This window comes from Sphaerodactylus townsendi, linkage group LG01 (assembly GCF_021028975.2).
Source record: "Sphaerodactylus townsendi isolate TG3544 linkage group LG01, MPM_Stown_v2.3, whole genome shotgun sequence".
NCBI classification, from domain to species: domain Eukaryota; kingdom Metazoa; phylum Chordata; class Lepidosauria; order Squamata; family Sphaerodactylidae; genus Sphaerodactylus; species Sphaerodactylus townsendi.
Window position 1 is genome coordinate 171,315,565 of NC_059425.1, and position 11,264 is coordinate 171,326,828.

The following is an 11,264-nucleotide window of genomic DNA, read 5'->3' on the forward strand; positions in this document are numbered from 1 at the left end:
GACTAGTTAAGAATAGGCTCTTGGATCTTGATTTTCATAATTTGACTCGTACTGCCAAGACAACCTGTTCTCCGACTACATTATTAATCCCATGCGAGCGTGGAATTATGGCAGCATATCTTCGTCTGCTGATTAATCCCACCCAGAGGAGAGCCTTGGCTACTGCAAGATGTAATGTGCTGCCATCAGCTCTGCTGGAGGGAAGATTTAAGAATATGGAACGTTCTAAAAGAGTTTGTTCATGTGATAGGACTACAGTTGGAACACTTGACCATTCTTTGTTTCTATGCCCTAAATACAATAAGATACGCATGAAAAACATGAATTCCATTTTCTTGCAATGTTCTCAGTGGCATGAGTGTTATAAGATACCCAATCTCCTGAACAGCTCTGATGTGCTCTTTTGTGAAACTGTTGCAAATTTTATACTGGAAATTAGTAATTTTAGCAATTTTAACTGTATTTCTTAAACTTGTTTTGTTTTAAAATTTTGTCCTGGTTTATATGCCAATAAAGGCTTGTGTGTTAAAAAAAGTTCCCTTACAGTTCTAAAAAAATCACTGTAATTGTAGATTATCAGTTTCATTATAAACATACTGCGGTTTGTTTGCTACTGCAAACAATGGTCTGCTGCAGGAGGCCATTTATTCGATTTGCTCATTTATTTTGACCTCAGAAGATCTGTAGTCCACCAAATTAAATCCCACGCTTTTACCAGCCCTTCACTCCTTTTAAGAGAACATTGCAAATTTCTAGCATCTGTCAAACACAAGTCCAGCAGACACCGATAGATTTAGTAGTAATTCCTGAAGCTATTGGGAAATTGATGCAAAACATTCGTCAACAGATACAAGGGCTTTGGGGACGTGGTCCTTAGAACACAGTTCTGGGGGTAAATTCCCCTGAATAAAACAGGACTTACTTCTGTGTAGACCAGTTTATACGTTCCAGGAAGTGACACCACAGTCCTTTAACTTGAAAAGCAACAAAATAATTAATAAACAGCCCCTCTTTCCTACTCGTTCCATTATGTGAAAAAAAAACCTGACCAGGAGAAAGGGAAAGTGGTGGTACCTGTGGAAAAGTAGACAGCTGACGGATCTAGAAGTCCTTCACTTCTCTGAACCCTTCAAACTACCCCCCCCCCATCTAAAACAGAAATTAACTCTCCTTTCATCAGGCCACATTGGTACCCTTTGTCACCTATCTTCGAAGAACATAAGAACTAGCCTGCTGGATCAGACCAGAGTCCATCTAGTCCAGCACTCTGCTACTCGCAGTGGCCCACCAGGTGCCTTTGGGAGCTCACATGCAGGAGGTGAAAGCAATGGCCTTCTGAAGAAACAATGTCTTCATATAAACCTAGGGCCCTAGATCTCCCGGATTCAGCTCCAGGCTGCTAAAGTTCTTGTCTTCTCAAGGGCCAAGGGGGGCTGACACAGGTAGCCAGTCCATTCAGCTGGTTTCTTACTATAAGTAGAAAGGTGCCAACGAACTCCAGGAGTATGAGAATCTGTCATAGATTCTTGTAATCTGAACCTCACACGTGTTTACTCTAAATTCCCCCCAAACTCACTCTGAGGTTGCTGCTTTGAATGCAGCCATGATCATTCTCCAGAGCAGCTGTCCTAGCAGCCATGTTGTGTTGGGCTTTCTCCCTCCTCTAACCATTGAGGCTTTCCAGACTAATTCATGATAAACCAATGATCAGGCTTTTCAGAAGGATTTGTGCTGCTCTGACTAGAGATGGTAAGGAATTTTTATTCAGTAAGCACTGCAAATAAAATTAACTAAGGTAATTATAGGTCTGTGCAGTGGTATGCAAAACCCATGGCACAGAGAAATGTAATGCGGTCACTACACGCCCAGAGAGTGCATGAATCAGCAGGAAGAGCTCCTGGTTCAGTTAAAGTTATATCCCCCAGTTAAAATTAGAGGCTGGAGACATACGTGAGGGTTCTAATAGTGTCTCGTGGTATAGCCAGGACCTATGTCAGGATGATGCTTGTCTGCCCTCGGCCCCTTCCTCACATGCAGAATAATGTATTTTCAATCCACTTTCAATGTATTTTGCAGTTGTGTGGAATAGCAAAATCCACTTGCAAACAATTGTGAAAGTGGATTGAAGGCGTATTATTCTGCAGGTGCAGAAGGGGCCCTAGCCATGTCACCTCTGCTACCCTGTTTCCCCAAAAATAAGACCTATCCTAAAAATAAGCCCTAGCATGATTTTTTGGGGGATTTTTGGAGGATGCTTGAAATATAAGCCCAACTCCAAAAATAAGCCTTAGTTACAGATTTCCCGGCGTTGCAGGTATCTTTACTAATACTTGGTCTCTGTCTAGTCTTACCACAATTTCTTATGCTCAAACTGGGGCAACTGGCCACCCGCCTGAGGATTGGCCTCTCTGCCAGGGCATGTGCCCTGGGGAGGGTAAATCCACCAGCACGGCTCTACACTGGTCCCACCAGTGGATTTGTCTCCCCCTTTGGATAGGGCTGTAAATCTAACAACAAGCACACAGATTAGATTAGTTTGCTAAGAATATATGAAAGAATTATTTGGTGCCACACCAAGGCAAAGCTTGAGAAAAATCCATAAATTCCTTTGCGCCCACACAGAGCCGTAGCAAGTGGGAACTGCGCCTGCCATGCTCCTGCCACGCCCTTGCCTTGCGTGCACCCGATGCAAGACGCCCCCCCCCCCCGTCCCCTGGGTATTACACCACTGCGCCCACATCAAATTTTATGTACATGGTCATTTCCAACTTTACTTCAAAAGTGACACATGTAAAGTAAGTTATCTATCTTTCTATCTCTATCTTTCTGCTTTGTTCACCGCCCTGAGCCCTTAATGTTGATGATGATGATGATGATGATGATGATGATGATGATGATAATATGTATAAACAGGCACACTTACAGCCTGACATACAGAACATGATGGGCAGCTGTGTTAGATTGGAGCAGTAAAAATCCTGTGTCTGGATTTTGTCAATTAACTTAGAATGCCCTCGACCTTTGCTTCCGGTGTTTTTAAATACTGGTAGTCAAGCTTTGTTAATTCTCAGAGTCTCTTCTTTCTTGTTGAAGTTGTCTTGGTGTTTGTGAATTTCAATGGCCTCCCTGTGCAGCCTGACATAGTAACCTTCTGAATTGTCCAGAATTTCAGTGTTTTCAAATAAAATGTTATGTCCAGTTTTGTTTCAGACATGTTCTGCTACTACAGATTTTTCAGGATGATTAAGCCGACAGTGTCTTTTGTGCTCCTTAATACTCCTCCTCTGAAGATGCCAGCCACAGATGCAGGTGAAACATTAGGAACAAGATCCACCAGACCACGGCCACACAGCCCGGAAAACACACCACAACCAGTTAAATCCGGCTGTGAAAGCCTTCAACATCATTTTTAGCATTGTTTTAGGTCCACAATAGAAACTTTTAGTTGGTATTATTCCACTTTATCTTTGCTTCCTCCAAAGAGTCTTGGTGGATTTGGTGCAATTGGCCTTCAACCTTCTAAGGCAGTGGTTCTCAACCTTCCTAATGCCATGACCTTTTAATACAGTTCCTCATGTTGTGGTGACCCCCAACCATAAAATTGGTATATATAAAATATTAAAAGACCGTTTTCCAATGGTCTTAGGCGACCCCTGTGAAAGGGTCGTTTAACCCCCAAAGGGGTCGCAACCCACAGGTTGAGAACCACTGTTTTAAGGGTCTCTGAAATCCCTCACAGACTTCTACTGGCCATGGTGTTCTTCTCTGTGACTACCACAGGAACTCAAGTTTATGTGCCAAATGAACATTGTGGGAAAGGGGCTGTCCCCCGAGATGCATTGGTAGATTTATTTCCCATAATACTAACACTACTGCTTCTACTAGTAGTAATAAACTGCCCTTAATTAAAGGACTGCCTTTCTCCTTTTTGCACACTGGTCATACTATTAGGGCTGAGGGTGTTCCCCTCTCCCTTCTCTCTACTTTCTAGTTTTTAATTAGCTGCCTCATTCCCTCCCGTTGCGGCTGATCCAGAGTGGGGAGGGGTGGAAAGAAACTTTTTAAAAAGAAGCACAAGTTTCTTTCTGTCTCCCCCTTCTCTTTTCAATTGGCTGCCTTCTTTCTCTCCCCTTTGCTGCTGCTCGTCTGATCCAGAGCTGTAAAGGGAGAAACTAGAGGGGTGGGGGGAAAAACTTTTGAAAAAGAAGTGCAAGTCCGTATGGTAAGCCTGTCTTTGTCCCCATGCAAAACATTAATTAATTTGCCCACAACTTGTCTCTCTGCTAGCGCAGGTGCCTGCATTCATCAGCGGACAGCCACCCTGCAATTTGGGCAGATTGCCCCTAACATGGGGCCAAGATACACCGGGGTATTGTCGAAGGCTTTGACGTGGGGATATACCGGTGTCTCAGCTGCATTCTCAACAAGACAAACCAGTAAATGAAGCTTTCCTGACAGAGAGATAAGGCAACAGTCGCTGACAGTTCCTGGAAAATGAGCAAGGCCTAGTGAAATGGTTTTCATCTGTACAGTTTTTTAAAATATAGATTTTATTTTCTCTTTTTTCCCCCCATTCCCATGTATGCTTTCCAGTGAGGGTCACCGAAAGGCCAGGAGCTGGAGTAAAACATTAATAAAGGCTTAATGTGTGAGAACAGGCAGATGAAAGCTTTTCATGGCATCGAGGTAAATAAGTTTGCCTAGTAAATAAATTCCATTAAGCCTTTATTTAAAAGTTCAGGGCATTCTTTCTCCTTTAGGGCTGCCAACTCTGGACTAGGCAATTCCTGGAGATTTTGGAGTGAAGACAAGGGATGGTTGAGTTTGCGGAGGGAAGAAATCTCAGCAAAGTATTATGCCATAGAGTCCACCCTCCCAAGTAGCCATTTTCTCAGGAAGAAGTAAAGTCCAGATATTAGTTGTTGTTCTGGGAGATCTCCAGGCTCCCCCTGGAGGTTAACCCTTTTCTCCAGGCACCATATTTACAGGTAGGGTTACTGAAACAGTATTTATCAGGAAGGTGCAAGTGACTCCCTTCTTTCTCCAGCCTCCCATGTGTGTTCTGCTGAGTCTGATCAAGGTGAATGTATTTAGCCAATCCAGATTGGGGTGGGGGGGAACAGACAGGGACAGAGCAACTCCAGCCCTGCCCTGCCTTTTCCCAAAGGCTTCCCTGCAGTGCAGGAAGCCCCAAAACAAAAAACCCCAAAAAACTCCAGGTGAAAATCCTCCATAGGGGATAACTGGTATATACGCCATGAAAAACAGCACACGGGGGCTAGTTAGGTAGTGGAAGCAGAGGTGGGATCCAGCAGGTTCTCACAGGTTCCTGAGAGTAGGTTACTAATTATTTGTGTGTGCCGGGTTACTAATTGGTGACTTTGCCACGTGATTGTTGCCTTCGTTATGCCCCTCCTCCACTCCTCAGCAGTAGCATGCAGAACTTGAAGCAGTCTAGCAGGAGGTGTACCTGCGTGCATTCGTTTCCTGCCCAAGGACTGGCGCAGCAGCTGCGTCCTTGCCACAGCCCCACCCAGGAATGCCCCGCCCCCGGAATGCCCGGCCACGCCCCCGTCGTGCCCCCTCCCAGCCTCATTGGCGCTACGCCACAGTTTGAATCCATGGGAACCTGTTACTAAAGTTTTTGGATCCCACCACTGAGTGGAAGCCGACTAAAGTTGACTCCTCCTCCCCCAACCCACCCTCAAAATGTCCCCAGCCATGTAAGTGCAGTTTTCTGCACAAGCAGGCCTAGGGCCGAGGTGGCGTATGGGTTGAGCATCACCGAGCAACACAGTCCTTACCCTCTTGGGTAAGTTGTCCCTCCACTGGTGCCTTTGCCCCTTGTGCTGGTGGAGTGGGCACCTAAGTTGGTGCAGGGCTGTGCTGGTTCCAGAGGTGGGTCCACCCCCCTCCCAGATTGTGTGATAAATGAGAAATGTGTTTTCTGCTAGGCATGAAGAGATGAGTCATAAGGGAGGATCCTTGGGGCAGGACAAGATAAGCCCACGGGATGACCGGGCTGAAGGGCAAGGTTTGTATCAGATTGTACATACTGATCATGCTTAATAGGCTAATGCATATTAACTTCTCCTGCTCTGACAACAAACTGTATTATAATGAACATATAGGAAGAATATGGGAGGGTGGCACATATTAAGGAGGAAAACGTAAATAGGCGGACCGGAAAGTTGTGACTCTAAGTACCCTTAGCCAGAGAGGGTGTGGCGAATTCGGGAGAAGGGGATACACGTGCAGTGGATATACCATTTCAGCTGAGTCTGCCCTTATTGGGAAGGTTCCCCTTTCTTTGCAAATAAAGCTACTTAAAACTCTCTTCTGTTGGCTTGATATTTGGTAAAGAAATGATGAGCACCACAATTTGGGCTACTTGACAACTGAATGTTAATGTTCTTTAAAGGCTGTAACTTTCCCTGAGTCAGGTTAAGAAAAGCTAGTTCAAGTACCATCAGGACGTGGGGAAAGTGACCTCTTACCTTAAGGCAAGGGGGCAGATGTGTCAGAGAGCTGACTGAAGAACCTTAGAGGTGTAGGAATTGTTTTGATGTGAGGTACTGGAACTGCTGTTTGCTCAGAGTGGCTCTTTCCCTTGCTCTGTGTTCCATTTCTACCTTGTTAGAAAAAATGTCCTAAACCTTCTATGGCCTCTTCTCCAAAGCCACAAGGTAATTCACCTGCAGCTTGGGGTCTCAGGTTATGACCAGCCTTTAAATATACCAAAATTTACCCAAAAAAATTAAATTACCAGAGTATTTTGGTAACGCAATGAAGTCTTCTAAATTTTAAAAAGCTTAGGATCTCATGGTAGGTTCATCCATCTCAGTCCAAAGGATATCTACCACTGGAACTTCTCGCTGCTCTGGGAAGTGTGTAACAATATTCTCCTAATGTGGATGTATCTTGCACTGACATCAAGTTTTACACTGAGCGCAAGCAGTGTTCACAATCCCACATACAGTACTGGGGTTCAGAGCAGGGGCATATGGTTGTGATAGATTTTGGGTGTAAACATAGAACATTGCCTCACTATGCTGATGTCACCTTTGGGTTAGTGACATCATTTTGAACGTCTCCACGCTCTAAAAAACCCATAGGCTCTCATCGCCTAGCAAACTTAAAAATAGGTCAAATCAGTCAACATGCTGTGAGTTCCATGCATAAGTGGTTTTTCCTCATTTCAAACAGCTATTGCACAAGACCCCAATTCAGACTGAAACTATGATACAGAGGGAGTTTCTTGACCTGGTTATTCCCTAAAATATCCTGAAGGGGCTGCTTGTCATGGCTGGGACTCAAGACACCAGAGTCCTAGACAGGCTGCTCAAGAGAAAGAGTGCCAAAAGAAACTATGGATCCAAAGAACTATGGATCAAAAAAGAAAAGAGCCCAGTACTTAGGCATGCTTTGAATAAAGGGCCAAGCATCTATGGCATCACCAAGAATCTCAGTGAAATTCCTCTTTTTATTGAAGCCTGAGATTTGGACAAAGGGTGTGTTTAGGAACTGGAAAGGTATTTAGCTCAAATTCAGTCTGTACGGCTTGTATTCAACTCTGTGCTATGCAATAGATTCCACTGCGGTATATCCTTCTGTCATCAGATGCTGCTCCGCATGCATTGCTTCTCTTTAGAGCACCAGATGTTATGGACTACAGTTCCCATCATCCCCTGCCAGCATGATGCTCGCAAGGGATGATGGGAACTACACAATATTCTGAAAATAACAGCTCTACTAAATTCGGTGCTTTTAAACTAATTTTAAAACTACTTACATTCTAACAAGACTCGATCAAAAACCGGTTGTCACAAAATCGCCATTATAAACCATTACCATCTCATCAACCTAATAAGCAGTCAGTCAACACTGGCCAAGCCATTTCAAACAATATTTCTCCTATTTGCTACATAAACAGGGCAAGAAATGAGGCTGTCTGGTGATTGGAAGTGTCACTGAACAATGTTTTGTGGGCGAGGAAATGTACTGATAGATGTTTGATAGGTAGGACTCTGGACTGGCTATCCTCAAAACCGCTGGTGCTGCCGGCACAAGAAACCAAACCGTTATCGTCGCATCGATTAGCACGAGTCACACTTTCAGCTGCTATACGCTCTCAGCTGTGGTGTATGTATTTTCAGTTGTTGGACTTTCCTGTTTACTGTAGAAATTAGCATTAATGCTCAACATTTGTCATATGGAATTGCAAAACTTCAGAAAATGGCAAAGCAGTTGACTTTTAAAGGTGTAAAAGAATAACAAACGTAATACAAAAAACTGAGGGAGACAACATGGGGATTTGATTTTTTAAATATTTTAGGCCACTAACCCAAATCTGGATGGCCCAGGCTAGTCTGATCTTGTAAGTTCTTGGAAGCTTAGCAGGGTTGACCTGGTTAGCATTTGGGTGGAAGACTGTCAAAAAATGCAGATTTGCTGTGAGGAGGCAGATGATGGCAAACCACCTCCCTGTCTCTGGCCTTGAAAATCCCACAGAGTTGCCCAAACTGATCTGCTGCTTTATGGCACTTCTCACCACCAATGGATTCAGGGTTCAAGATATCCGCTAGTTAACTGTTTTGTTTTTGAAAGTGAGCTCCCAAAGGCACCTGGTGGGCCACTGCGAGTAGCAGAGTGCTGGACTAGATGGACTCTGGTCTGATCCAGCAGGCTTGTTCTTGTGTTCTTATGTTCGAGTCATCGGCTACAGTTTTCCTGAAAATGTTTGCATCTCCCCGTGACCTTAAATGCTGCCTGGTCAGGGCTCTCCCCACTGCAGCTAAGTGTCTGGCCTACATACGTGCCCAGTTAAATGCCCACAAGTGCCCTCCTGAAACTTTACTTGAAAAGTCCAGAGGTTCCTTAAAAAGCCATGTAAGAGGATATATAAGGGGAACGTAAGTGGCCCTATTCCTACGTAAGTGCTCACATTAAGTGCCCACCAAATTGCCCGCCTGTATCTGCTTAAAGGCCCACTCTGATAATTCCACTCATTGCCAGGACACTTTGCGGTAATTCTAAGAGGCCACATACAGCCCGCTGAGATCTCAGAAGCTACTGGAGCCGACGCTTGCCTCTTGCCCCTTTCTGTGGCTTAGTAAAACTAAAGTTATGCAAATGTGTTTTGCATTATTATACATAAAAGAGACAGGGAAATAGGACTACACCAAGTCATATGCCAGAAAACAAGAAATGCGCGGTAACGTAGTTGCAGGTTCCTTCCCACTAAGGAGAGATACTGCAGGGCGCAAATCCGTAGCCCTAAGTAAACCTGAGTTGGATGCCCTCCAATTTCGCGGTGGCTAATCAATTCATGATCAAATTTTTTTTGCACCAGGACACATTGGTGCGTGCAGGGGGTGCATTTTTAGACATATCAGCACTACAATTTCAGCGTATCATCAGGAGACTTTAAGTGCTACCTGTTTGTGAGGATGGTTGGTTTGAGCCAAAGACTCCCTAAAGCGGGTGCCCCATCCCCATTAATTGTTTCATAATGACTTCTAATGATATATACTCCCCGAGGTTTGGTAGTTTGGTTCAGGGGCCAAAGTTAGACTCCTCAAACTGTAGCCGCCCCCACTTCCGCTGAAGCCCCTATTGGAAACAATGGGGATTGTTTCCTTTGGGAGTCCATAACTTTGGACTCCCTGAACCAAACCTCACCAAACGTGGGGGGTAGCATAAGAACAGTCTCCTGATGATACGCTGGAATTTTGGTGCCGCTAGCCTAAGAACTTCGCCCCCTGCAGGCCAAAAATGGAAAACCACTAAAAATACCCAAAAACGAACCCAGCATTTTGATGCCCCCCACAAGGTGATGCCCTGGGCAGCTGCCCACCTTGCCCAATGGGCATTACGCCAGTGGGTGAGCCTGGCTGGATAATGGGGCTAGTTAATCTCCACTGTGTCATCCTAAGACGATTTAATCAGTTCTCTGAGCAGACCATTACTTACCCTATTTATACCCCTCCCAACAATCTATCAGTATTCAGGAGAATAACCCAGGCATTCTCTTGGGTCCTGAAAACACCCTAAGACTCTCCTATCCTTTTGCCATAACTCCAGAAAAACAATCAATTCTTGGTCTCTGAGGCTCTTTCCGCACTGCAACGTAAAAGACGCCGACGCAGCCCCCCCCCCCCCAGGATCGTGCGCATGGACGGTCCCAGTAGGGTGGCAGGCGGCGGTTCGCAGAGGCAGTAAGGCCAGCTACCCTAAAAGCGTACTTCATTCCCTGGCCTAATTCGCTCACAGAGGCCATTAGGCACTTCCCCACAGGCTGGAGCAATACTCTAGAATCGAATTAGGGGGCGTGTCCCCTGGCCTCTGCGATGAACCGGAAGCCAGGAGACGAGGTAAGCTTTCAGGGATGGTGCGGGGGACATGGCACCTTCCAGCTGCTGCCTTTCGCACAGCAGTGGTTGGAAGCCGCTGTTTCCAGAAAACCTCGCTCAGGGAGCGAGGTTGGGAAACAGCAGCTAGGGATGGCGTTTTTGCCGTCCCTAGGGCGCTGGTTTTGGCCCATGCGGAAAGGGCATATTCCCACTGGCTTACTTCATACTGCCTCAGGAGACATTCATAGTGTGTGTGGGTTCTGTATCCATGTGCATACCACTACTTGCGTGTGGGCTCTTTCCTTTGCTCCTGGAAATGCACCTTTTTGTTCCCCTCTTCAGCTCTGCTTTCCCTGGACACCCGTTCAAGATTGGCAGCTAGCACCCAGCCCTGAAACCCTACCTGACTTCCTACCTCTTCTGCTATTCAGCTCTTGCATGAGTTGTGTGTGCATGTCCATTGCTTAATATATATTTCTTGTTTTACTAGTTTATTATTCGATAGAACCAGTTTCAATGGTACAACTGCCGGCTCATTTGAGAGTTTTCACGCAGGACTATCCTGGCATACACAGGCCATTGATCCCAGTTGCCCCTCTTGGTTTCTGGCTCCAGCTGATTCCCCCAACTAAAGTGGAAACACCTGGTGACAGTTTTATTGTCATGTAAAGCCCCTACATCAGGCGTCTCCAATCTATGACCCTCCAGATGTTCATGGACTATGACTCCCATCAGCCCCTGCCAGAGTGACCAACTGGCAAAGCTCATGGGCATCGTAGTCCATGAACATCTGGAGGGCCATAGGTTGGAGACCCCTGCCCTACATGGTTTACTGCAGTGATGGCAAACCTTTTTAAGACCTAGTGCCCAAATTGCAACCCAAACCCCAGTTATTTATTGCAAAGTGCCAAC